The sequence below is a fragment of the Sapajus apella genome, unplaced genomic scaffold, assembly GCF_009761245.1.
Source record: "Sapajus apella isolate SASKATOON/1434 unplaced genomic scaffold, GSC_monkey_1.0 scaffold33, whole genome shotgun sequence".
Lineage (NCBI taxonomy): Eukaryota > Metazoa > Chordata > Mammalia > Primates > Cebidae > Sapajus > Sapajus apella.
This window is the reverse complement of record NW_022436973.1, coordinates 14602652-14614788: the sequence shown is the minus strand read 5'-3', so window position 1 is coordinate 14614788 and position 12137 is coordinate 14602652. Positions and strand designations below refer to the sequence as shown.

The 12137-nt window shown below is 36.2% G+C and overlaps 1 long non-coding RNA gene across 1 annotated transcript; it reads right to left on the bottom strand.

Annotated features, from left to right (window-relative positions):
* Nucleotides 1-539: 539 nt before the first annotated feature.
* Nucleotides 540-8604, bottom strand: LOC116562905. The gene is made up of 3 exons (XR_004274128.1): nt 7634-8604; nt 5514-5591; nt 540-4326 (listed from the first exon to the last, which is right to left on the bottom strand). It is a non-coding gene; the product is annotated as an uncharacterized LOC116562905 (long non-coding RNA).
* Nucleotides 8605-12137: the final 3533 nt, after the last annotated feature.

The following is a 12137-nucleotide window of genomic DNA, read 5'->3' as shown; positions in this document are numbered from 1 at the left end:
CCATTCTGTATGTCTGTTTACTCTATTGATAGTTTCTTTAGCTGTGCAGAAGCTCTTTTATTAGATCCCATTTGTCAATCTTTTCTTTTGTTGCTATTGCATTTGGCATCTTTGTCATGAAATCTTTGACTGTCCCTATGTCCTTAATGGTACTGCCTGGGTTTTCTTCTAGCATTTTTATAGTTTGGGGTATTTAAGTCTTTAATTAATCTTGAGGTTTTTTTGTTTTGTTTTGTTTTGTTTTTGAAAGGGTCTCACTCTGTTGTTCAGGCTAAAGGGCAGTAGCATGATCTCAGCTCACGGCAGCCTCAATGGCCCAGGCTCAGATGATTTTCCCATCTCAGCCTCCAGAGTAGCTGGGATTACAGATGTGCACCACCATGCCTGGCTACTCTTTGTATTTTTAGTAGAGACAGGGTTTTGCCATGTTGCCCAGGCTGGTCTTGAACTCCTGGACTCAGGCAATCCACCTGCCTCAGCCTCCCAGAGTGCTGGGATTACAGGCATAAGCCACTGAACCCAATCTTGACTTGATTCTTTTATATGGTGTAATGAAAGGGTCCAGTTTCATTTTTTCATATGGCTAGCCAATTATATAGTATCTTTTTAAATTGCATTTTTCTAATTGTTTGTGGATAACATTTGGAAATAAAGTAGACTTTGTGCATTATACCCAGAAAATTCACTGAAATCTTTTTTAAAATCTAGTAATTTTCTGATAGAAAATGTTCTTTGAGACAATCATATCTTGGGGAGACCATAAAAATTTAGTTTCATTCTTTCTAATTTTTTCATATTGGATTTCTTTTTCTTGTCTTATTATACTGGCTAGGACCTCTGACCCATGCTGGATAAAAATGTTAGTAGCAAATGTCCTTGCCACTCTCCTGATTTTAAAGAAAATACTTTCAAATGTTTCGTTACCATAATGGTTAATTTTGTCAAGTTGGCTGGGCCACAGTGTCCAGGTATTTGATAAAACACTATTTTGGATGTTTCTGTGAGTGTCTATTTCAATGAAATAAATATTTAAATGGGTGGACTCTGGGTAAAACAGATTGCCCTTCTTAATGTGAGCGGGTTTCATCCAGTCAGTTTTAAGCCTGAACAGAACAAAAGACGAACTTTGCCCCAGCAAAGAAGAATTCTGCCAGCACATAAACAATAGATTTGAACTGCAACATGGGCTGTTCTTCAGGTCTTTGGCCTGCCACCCCACCCTACAGGTTTCAAACTTGCCAACCTGCATAATTGTGTTATGCAGTGTTATCCAATTCCTTAAATCTCATGTATGTTATCCAATTCCTTAAATCTTATGTATGGGTGTGTGTGTGCACATGTGTGTGAGGGAGACACACACATACACAAACACCCTCATTTTATTGGTCCTGTTTCTTTAGAGAATCCTAACTAATACAATCATTCAAAAGATTTTGTAGTTACTTGTTAAATGGAAATGTTTTGTGAGTTAAGAAGTTCTCTTCTATTCCTATTTTGTGAGAGATCTTTCTAGTTGGATTTTGTCATGAATGGTTGTTAAATTTTGTCATTTTAAAAAAATCTATTGCAATGATTATAAACCTGTTGTACTTTCCATTTTCAAAATCCCAGTATAGTGAATTATACCATGGAACAATCTTACATAAAAGCAACAAATCCAAGTTGGTCAAGATGTATTATGCCCTTTGTTTTGTTATACAATACTGGATTCAATTTTTATTGATTTTGAGTGGAAGGTGAATAATTTGCATTCATTTCTATGAAGGATTTAATTATAATTTTCATTTATCCTGCTGTCCTACCCTGATTATGGTACTAATATGTTATTACCTTCAAGTCATGAGTTTCAAAGTATCATCTCTTTTTAGTCCTTGAATGAATTTTCTTAAATGTAGTTATCTATTCCTTGAATACTTGTTATAACTATCCTTTAAAAGTAAGTAGGGTAAGAAAAGTAAGAAAAAGGGAATTAAAATGTTCTATATTCTAGAAACATTCATATTTCTTGTAATTTTATTTCAATTTCACTAAATTTTTCAATACATAGGAACCCGTTGCTCTATGATCACCTCTATTATTTTATTCTCTGCATCTTCAGAAAGGCATATTTTGCATTGCTAATGTTACTTATTTGGGACTTTTAGTCCTTATATATCCCATTAGAGGGTTGTCAATTTTTATGGTATTTTGATATAAATAGAAATTGATACTACTGATATTAACTATGATACAATCTTTTCACAAATTCCTGTTCTTTACTGCTTCTTTTTTGGTTTTTGTTTGTAATGCTTTATTCTGATTTGGTTACTTTTATTTTTATTTGGGTTTTGCTTTTTCTTAAGTTGAAATCTTAGCTCATTAATATTCAGTCTTCCTTCTTTTCTGGTATAACCCTTTGAGGTTATGATTTTCTCTCTAAGAACCATTATCTGTGTCACACAAATTTTAACACATAGTAGTTCTGTTTTTATTTAATGCCAATACATTGTTAAACACAAATAAAATCCTTTGTTTCTTCCCTTAGTCTATGCCAACATGTGAATGCCCCAAATGGGATTATTTTATGTGTTATTATCTTTTTTTATGTTGGGCTTTGCTTCTGTTTCAGGGCTTTGCCTTCCATATGAGACTAGTGACAGGTCCAAAGGCTCCCAGTCCACTAAGGAAATCTTTGATTGGTCTTTTGGCTGCAGGGATAATAGTTTACCTTTTTTTCATATCCTTTCTAAGCTTAATGATCATGCTAACTTCAGTAGATACACTTCCCAGCTACCAGTTACTGGACTAAGAAAATGCTGATCTTACCTTGACCATTCTACCTCCCTTGTTTCCACTATCAGTATCCTTTGATCTGTAAGTCTTTGGGTTCTGTCTTCATGCACATAACGTTAACATTATTTTCTTCCTGAACTTTTGGTCAAAAGATGGTGTCTTCTGGACAAGGCGGAAATGAAAGAAATGACCATTGCTGGAGGAAACAACAGGCCCCCTCCCTCTTTGCTGTGTCTGCCTGACAGGGATTTATCAGGCTTCTGTGAGAAGATCAAAGGCTGTGGAGAGCTGAAGGAAAGTCGCCTAATACCTTTTAAATCCTTTATCTTTCTTTTCAAACCTGCAATGTATGAGTATTCATTATACATAACTTGTATTCAAATTTATGCTATTCAAGCAAATTTTTGAATAGCATAAATTTTTATTTTCATCAATTTTTATTCTTTAAATATTTTCTAATCGTCTACATGTAGGTTAGAGTGAGCAGCCATTTGGAAGACTGGAATAATTTGTCCTGATACATGGACTTGCGCAAAATATTTTTCACTGAAGTAATAAAAATACAATTGTAGAAACATAAACATAAAAAGGAAAAACATTAGGAAGATACAGAGGTTTCTGTGAAGTCTGTGTTCTGTTGGGTCCTAGGAGAATCTTAGAAACAAGAGTTGGAAATTATTGTGTTTGAGCTTGAAAGTCACTTTAAATCCCAATTATAAATTCTCAAGAGAGAGGAAACGTATTGAGTGTGGCTTGGGATAGATGCCCATTCAATGTCTAATCAATGATAGCAACAGGGTGAGGACACAGGGTACGGAAAGAACTTTGGAGATCAATTGCTTTATGTGAGGCCAACAATTCTTAGAGGGAAAAAGGTAGCTCTTCATAAAGAAGATAATTGGTCCTGCAGTAAAATCTTGGTAATTTCTGCCAGATCTTATAAGGAAAGGAAATGAGCTAAAAATGATTAGATATAATATTATTCTATTTTATGGCAGCAAATGGAAAGTTAAGATGGGAATAATCAGCTTGTCTATAAAGAAAAGAAAAAAGGAACATACCAGAGTTGATATCAAATCAAATGGAGTAAACACAATAAAAATATATGCATGCCCTTTGAAACAATAATTAAAGATAAAATTCTAACACATATGGTGACAGCCTCAAATGTAAAGAAATAATGTATGAATATCACAAGCACTCAAAAGAAACAATACAAAGGTGAAAAACACATTATATGTAAACACAAAAATTTGGCTGGCCTTTGATTTCTTCTGTGAAATTTAGACGCCAAAACTACTCTGAGAAACATCTAAAGGCCTTGAGGAGAAAATCTGAGATTCCCATAACTTAAAACCAACCAAGTTTCCTTTCATGTCCATAAATCAAAGAAAGATATTTTCCTCCTTCCAAGTAGGGAGGAAGTGTTCTGTCAACTAAGAGAACCTGTTTCCTCAGCCAGTAAAGTTCCCACTCCTCCTCACCTGGCAACTCCTTTTTGTTCATTATCTTTCAGAATCAACTCCATGACAGTTTCTTTTCTGGTTTCTGTAACTAAAGCATGTTAGCGTGTTATTGTCTTTTGCAGAACAAAAAAATATTTTCTTTCACAGCACATTTCAGAGCCTGTATCTGTATTTCTAATGGGGTTCATTGTTAAATATCAGCCTTCTGTATTAAGTTATGAGACTCATGAGGGCACTGTTTCTATTTTATTCATTACTGTACACATAGTGCATGGTGCAGAGTCTGAGAGAACAGAGTTACTCAATGCATGTGATGGGAAGGGAAGGGAAAAAAGAGAAGGGAGTCATATCCCTTACTTTAATTGACGGTGGGAAGCCATGTAGAGGAAAAAGGACAGGAGCAGTAAAAGGCAGGAGGGTTGACTGCTGGTCTCAGGATCTGATTGGGGTTTCAAGAGCTCCACTATAAAAGATTTTATTCCCAGAGAGAGATGGAGGGAAGAGTTTGTGAAACCAAGGAAATAGAAGGAATAAAAGATGAGACAAGAATATTCCCAATAAAGATCCATTTCTTTCAGATGATTGTTTTATTGAATAAGTACAAATTAGTTCTGTGTCCAAAGAGACAGGTTTCAGATGATAATATGTCTTTGCATAGGGTGGTCTCTTCAGAGTTTTAAAGGAAAAAGAAAATGTTCTTTATAGTATGTCTGTTCTGTTTAACTTCAACCTTAGCAGGAAAACTATCTCTAGCAAATGACAGAATCCTGAAAATACTAAATTATCTCCAGCTTTCTTTGTAATGGGGGAGCTTTCCTTACCCATGTGAGCAGTTCTTGGCCTTGCCCTTCACACCACCACATTCCCTCTGGCTATTAAGGACCTCATTGTTGAGGTCAACCATAGTATGGATGTGCTTATAAGTGTCACAGAATATTGACCTTGAGTAGGGGGTTCGTTCATGCCAGTCCATTCAGAACAGGTTAGGCAAGTACCAAGGCATGAGTGGCATCCTACTACTAAGACATCCTTGGGTGCTGTGCTGACAATTGTTGTGGGCCTTCCAGTACCCACAGTGAGAGATGAGCAACTACGCTTGCTCTTCCAGCTGGGGAACATGCAGTGTTACCTCAAGATGGTGGTTCAATTTCCATGCATCTCTCAGCATTGGATACTAATAATGCATGGCTCTCAGGGCGGATTGCTTATACTTTTTGGGGTTCCCTTGGGTCAGGATTCTTACCCCAACCTCCTATAAACCCATATATAACTCACCTCACCCAGGTGAGGCTCCTCTAGCTTGGCTCTTCCTGGGTTTTTGCTTCTTCAGAACTTAAAATTCTTCATCATTCCCTTGCAAATTCCAGAATAGCATAATTATAAATTCAGCGTTTATAATTCCTACTAAAGTATTGAATATTTTAACACTTGCTAATTTTTTTACCCATGAATATTATATGTAGAATGTAGAAAAAAAAAAACAGAATAAACAAGGGAAGTAGATTTATAAGAAATTGTATTACCAATCAGTGATGATAGAGCAATGTTTTAATTTTTGTTATTTTAATTTTATATGTATTCTTATTTTTGTCAACTTAATTAATCCCATTTGACTAGAGTTTCCTTAAAGTCATCAGTTTCCATATTTGTTAGTTTTTCCTTAAAATTCTGTAGATTTTACATTTGTTAGCCTCAGGCCTATGTTGTAAGTGCTTACAAGTTCAGAATTGGCATGATTTTTCATTGGTTTGTTTTTTGTTGTTGTTCATGATTACAGGGTGTCCCTTTTTATTCTAGTGATATTGTTTTAAATTTTATTTTGTCAGACATTACTTTTCTTACACTAATTTTTTACTTAGTATTTATTTTGTTTTTCATGTTTTAAATTTTTCTATGTGTTTTTTTTTTTTTTCAGGTGTTTGTTTCTATGTCTTTATCTTACAAAAGCAGCCTATTTCAAATTAAATTTTATAAACTGTGATTGTTAATAGGCAAGTTTAAGTCATTTACATTTTCTGTGAGGCTAGTGGGGTTTATGTCTGTCACCTTATTGGTTTTGTGAGATGATCATGCTTTTTCTTTATTGCTGTTATTCTCTTTCTCTGCTTTCTGTTTGGTTGGTAAAATTTCCTGTTTTCTTTGTTTACTTTGCAATAAATGGTTTTGCTTATTTGTTTAACTCTGATTTCACAGCTGCCTTCTCTGGGGAGATCCTAACCTGGAGCTAGGCCCTCTTATAAGCAGCCATATTGGGAACATAGCAGAGCCGTGCTCAGATCCGTGGCCAAAGCTCCTGATCATGCAGGTCTGTCTGTGTGTCTAAGTTGCCACCCTTCTAGGGTACTCTACCCCCCAAGAAAGGATTGGCAGAAGAATTTCTCCTACATGTCCTAAGTGAGGATGTTCACTAAGCCCCTAACATCTTCTGCAGAACACTATTAGTCCTCTGCCGGGAGCAACCCAAACCCTGGAGCTACTGCCTACTTCACATTCAAAGTGCAGCAAAGTCTTACCTCCTGCTCTGTTCACCATTTTGTTTTTCTATTCTGTTCCTTGACTGTGAAAATGATTGTCTTTTATTGAGTACAGCCTTGTCTCTTTTTATGTATATTTTTCCCTCTTGCTGTGTAATTGGAGCAGAGATGCCATCTTGACCTGAAAACTCTGTGTTCTCCATCTAATTCTATGATTATGGCCTAACCACTGCTCTCTCTCTCTCAAGCAAGCCCTTTTGATTCTCAAAAGACTGTTTTGGAAGTCAGAAACATGAACATTGACTGTTTCTTCTTTTCATTTTCACTCGAATGATCTTCTTATCCTCAAAGCAATGTAGATTCCTCTAACTGAGAAGGGGAAAGGTCACAACAGAAAGGAAACAATAAAAAGCAAATGTTCAAAAATTACTATTTTGAGACGTTTTCTCTGTATGTCCTTAATGAGGTATATGCTTCAAAGCCCAGGTTAAGCCATTTATGTGTTCATGGATTTAAACATAGACTATCCTAGAAGCAACTACTGACACTGAATTAACGTGGCTTATTGACTTCTCCTAGCACCTTCTATTCCTTCCGCTGTATCAGTCTGGAAAATTTAAAAAGATAAAGAGGATAATGGGACCTTCTGTAGGCCCTGTTGCCTGTGGGGAGGGAGGAGCAGGAGGGAATAAAGTTTGCCATAATGGGAAAAGGAAGAGATGATAGAAGCAGATCTATCCCATGGCGACTGTGAACACAGGACTCCTTGTTGTCTGGGTTAGATAAAGAGATGATACCCGAGTAACAAGATATGACACTTTCAAATAGGTGAGGAGAATAAATGGTTTTGAAAAACTTCCTAACGCTTTAAAATATACACCTGCTGAACTGCCACTGTGCTCATATCCAAGACCTACTCACTTTTCATTCTCTTTGGGCTGACCTCCCATGAAATTCTTTTCTCTTCTAGAACATGCTGAATGTTCAGATGAACAAGATTCTTCACGGACTTTAAAGTCTGTGAAATGAGTCACACATATTATGGTACTCATGGATTATATAGGCCCATGGATCACTGAAGGCTTGACTAGGAAAAATTTTATCTCAATATATATTTTTAAAAGTAAGGATGTTGGAATGAAAGATAACAAATATTAAAGCAAAGCATAAGTAAAATTATTCCACTTTTTAAAATCATGTTTGGTGCATGATGTGATGTTCAATTTTTTTTTTGCATCAGCTCAGCTAGACTATACTATCTAGTCATTCAGTCAAACACTATTCTAAGTGTTACTATGAAGGTACACTACAGATGAGACTAACACCTACAACCAGCTAAATGTAAGTAAAGGAGACTGTCTTTAGTGGTATGGGTGAGCCTCACCCAATCAGCTGAAGAGCCTTACGAGCAGAAATGATGTTTCCATTAGAAAGAAAAAAAATTGCCTGTTATCTGCAGCTTCAGCTTGTACTCAAGAATTCTTGCCTGCCTTTCCTGATAGACACCTTGGATTTTGGCATTGCCTAGCCAGCTCTCACAATTATGGAGCCCAACACCCTGCAATAAATTTTTGATATATTTGTGTGTGTGTGCTTGTGTGTGTGTGTGTGTGTGTCTGTGTGTGTGTACATCTTGCTAGTTCTGTTTGTCTTGTGGAATGCTGACAGATACAAATTTTTATACTAGAAGTGGTTTGAGACAAATGAAACATTAAGAATGAGGTTCTAAATTGACTGAGTTTTTTGGAATTGGTTCTTTAGTTTGATTTGATTCAAAGGCACTAGTGACTATTTCCAGTGGTAAAGAGGGCGTTGATAATCCATGGCATGATGTCACAACAAAGATTTGCAAAATATCACCACAGGATACTTTTTATCAAATACCCATAAAAGTCAAGATTGTGGACAACTATGTATTTAATACTTCAAAACATTTCAATCAAACTAAGGCTAGTTGTTTCTAACTGCACTGGAGGAAATATAAAAGGAAATAATGCACCCAGGACTTCAAATTCCAAGCTCAAACTGTGTATAAGTTACTTGGAATGTTCTACATCTGTCCTGAAAGAAACCTCTATCTCTTATAGCTGCACAGTTGAGATTTCTGAAAACAAACCCAGAGTCTCATCCTGAGAATGGCTAAATTATAATTCAAATTGAATTTCAGCCTCACGGGTGTCTTCTGTTCAAATGAGGCCATTGATTGAGAAGCAATAGGCTTCCAAAAATTGGAATAGAGACGTATGGGAAGATCTTAGGGAAGCTGGGGACACTGAACTCCTAAATTCTGCTGAGTGTTCTTTACTAGCAGAAGAGAACATTCTATCACTAAGAAGGTTAACTTGCCTTGCCTGAAGAAGTCATAATAATAGCCTCTTCTGAAATAGTTGCTTTGAAAGACACTGCTGATCTCCCTCAGGACTCATCCTCACCATTCTTCTTTGTCTCTAGGCCTGTAACTAGATTCAAGTCCCAGTAGGTCCCAGGAGATGAGATACAAAGTGTGACTCAATATAAAGTACACTATACACTGAAAAAAAACAGCATAATTTTCCCAAATTATACAGACAGAAATTTGGGTAATATGTTTGTGAATGGATATTAAAGGTTTTGAATAACAGTGGAAGAAATATAAAGTTGAGGGACAGATGCAGTGGCTCACAACTGTAATCCAGCACTTTGGGAGGCTGAGGTGAGTGGATCACAAGGTCAGGAGCTTAAGACCAGCCTGGCCAAGATGGTGAAACCCTGTCTCCACTAAAAATACAAAAAATTAGCCAGGCATGGTGGCATGCACCTATAATCCCAGCTACTTGGGAGGCTGAGGAGCAGACAACAGAGCAAGACTCTGTCAAAAAAAAAAAAAAAAAAAAAGAAATATATATAAAGTTGAGTCAGGCTGGATTTACTGATATTGATGACCCACTAAGCAGAGATTCTGCTAGTTGATCATCATGTCCCTAGGGAAAAAAAAATAGATGAAAAATCTACTAATTCTTTTTTGCTTTGTATAAGTGGGAAGAGTTCTATGTTGACTAAACAGAGGTCTAATTTGAAACATGAAAACAGAGAATCATGTCAATTGATTCCAAGATTTGAGCCAATTTACAAACTCAAAGCACCCTGAATGAAGGGGAGGCCCCTATCCTCTTCAGGAAAGACTCTACTCCACTGCCAAAAATCTGTGCATTTTTACTAAAATAGATACGCTAGATAGGAATTTGCTTTCCCTAAACACAATATTTCTGCCAAAACCATAGACTCATAGAATGGCTTATTCATAATTATCATATTCCATATAAGATGCTTCTGATCAAGGCACTCGTTTCACAGCAAATGAAGTATGCAGCAGAGGTCTCAGGATATGAAATTCACCATATTCCCTGTAATCCTGAAGCAGCTGGCTTGGATGAACAGTAAAATGGTCTTTTGAAGATTCAGATAGAGTCTAATCTACTGGCTGTATTTTGCAGTCAGTGCCTAAGTTAGCATTCAGTATATGGTGGCAATTCTCCCATAGCCAGGATTCACAGGTCCAGGGATCAAGGAGTGGAAACGGGAGTAACATGACTCCCATCACTACCATTATTGCTGCTAGTGGACCACTAGCAAAAGCTTCCCCTTCTATCCCCATGACTTTATGCTCTGCTGGTTTAGAAGTCTTAGTTCCAAAGAGTGGAATTCTTCTATTAAGAGACAATGATTCCATTGAAGCAGAAGTCAAGACTACCACATGGCAACTTTGGACTCTGCATGACTCTGCATCAACAAGCAAAGAAGAATGTTGCTTGTTGACTTGGCTGATTAATCTTGATTACCAAGGACATTGAATTTCTATAATACACGGATAGTAAGAAGGCATATGTCTGGAATACAGAAGATCCTTCAGAGTGTGTCTTAGTACTACCATGCCCTGAGACAAGAGTCAATGGAAAACTACAACATCCCAATTAAAGCAGGACTGCTAATGACCCACACCATTCAGAAATAAAGATTTGCATCACTTTACCAGGCAAAGAACCTGACTAGCTGAGGTGCTTGCTGAGGGCAAAGAGAATATGGTAGTGAGAAAAGGTACTTAAAATACTAGCTATGCGACTGAAACCATGTGACCAATTGTAGAAAATATGACTTTCATAGTTGTATTTCTTCCTATTTTGTTATGTAAATGTGTGTATATATCTGTGGGAAATATTGTTGTTTTTTTTTCCCTTTTCTTACCCCTTATTATATAACATAAGATGTGTAACAGCCAACTTTACATCACTGTATTTAAGTTACAGGATATCATGGAAAAGAATGAACATTACCCAAGGAATTTGTATTTTACTCTGGAGAAAGACAGTATTTTCAGTTGTATGCAGAAGAGTTGTTATATGTTAGATAGAAGGATGTCTTTGTTGTTGTTTTCAAAATATTAAATATGATTTAAAGAGATGTGAATGGACACCAAGTTGACAAGGGAAGGACTGTGATGGTCAGTTTTATATGCTTAACTTAGCTAGGTTATAGTCCCCAGTTATCCAATCAAACACTAACCTGGCTCTACCTAATACAGATGGGCAGAGAATAAAAGAAAACCAAGTACTAAAATTTTTTGTTTTCCCTTCTATAAAAGCATTAGTTTTCTGAAAGAAGGGTAATATACAATACTGATTAACAGTAGGTGCTTTATATATACTGCCTTATATAATCTTTACTATGATCTGTGAGGATGAGTAACGGGAACACAGAGGGTAAAACCTAACTTGAAGTCTTTCAAGTAATAAGTTCAAGGTCAGGATTTAAACTCAAGTTATCCAGCTCCAAAATGCAACCCTTTTCCACTGAGATCGTGGATTCCCCCAATTATAACTATAGATTCCATCAATATTTGGCCACGAGGTGTGATTCTATGCAGACCGCCATAACCTTGGGTTCCAGTCTTGTCTTTTATGATTCCAGATCTTATTTATAGCAAATAAAATTGTTTTTGTTTTCTGTACCAAGTACTTTTTTCAATAGTGATTGGTTTTCATTTTTAATCGTCAGTTAGTTTTATTTTTGAACTCTAGCTGCAGGGAGCTGGCATAGTTTAAGGACAAAAAAGAATTGAAGCCACAGCCCAGCCATTCTTTCATTCATCGGTTGTAGAGTTGGGCAAATGACTTAAGTTCCGTGAGCCTCCATTTTATTCCTAAGTTATTTTTAAAAATTAACAATAATAAAAAATAGTAATCTTTAAATTGTTCACAAAATTTTTACAAGGATTTTTTAGATACCATAACTGAAGCTAGTGTATAAATTTAAGAATCGAGTTTAATATTTATCTTTCCTATTGACATACCATAAACTGCTTGATGGTGAGTTCTGTATCTCTCATTTTGTGCAAAGTAGTCACACAATGAGTATGGATTCATTTGGAGGAACAATAGGGGTTGACTTG